Raw genomic sequence first — 323 nt, forward strand, 5'->3', positions numbered from 1 at the left:
AACATCCCTAAAAGTAGCTCAAACTCACTAAAAACTATATAAAAACAATGCCAAAAAGCGTATAAATTATCCGCTCATCAACATCCGTGCTGATTTCATAATCTTAGACACTAGGAAGGAAGAGGATGATTGCATCATCCTTGGAAGACCTTTCCTAGCCACAGCAGAAGCTGTGATAGATGTCAACAGAAGTGAGTTAGTCCTTCAATTGAATGGGGACTACCTTGTGTTTAAAGCACATGGCCATCCCTCTGTGACAGAAGAGAGTAAGCATGAAGAGCTTCTCTCAGTTCAAGGTCAAGAAGAGCCCACACAGTCAAACT

Source organism: Arachis duranensis, chromosome 1 (genome assembly GCF_000817695.3).
Source record: "Arachis duranensis cultivar V14167 chromosome 1, aradu.V14167.gnm2.J7QH, whole genome shotgun sequence".
Taxonomy (NCBI): domain Eukaryota; kingdom Viridiplantae; phylum Streptophyta; class Magnoliopsida; order Fabales; family Fabaceae; genus Arachis; species Arachis duranensis.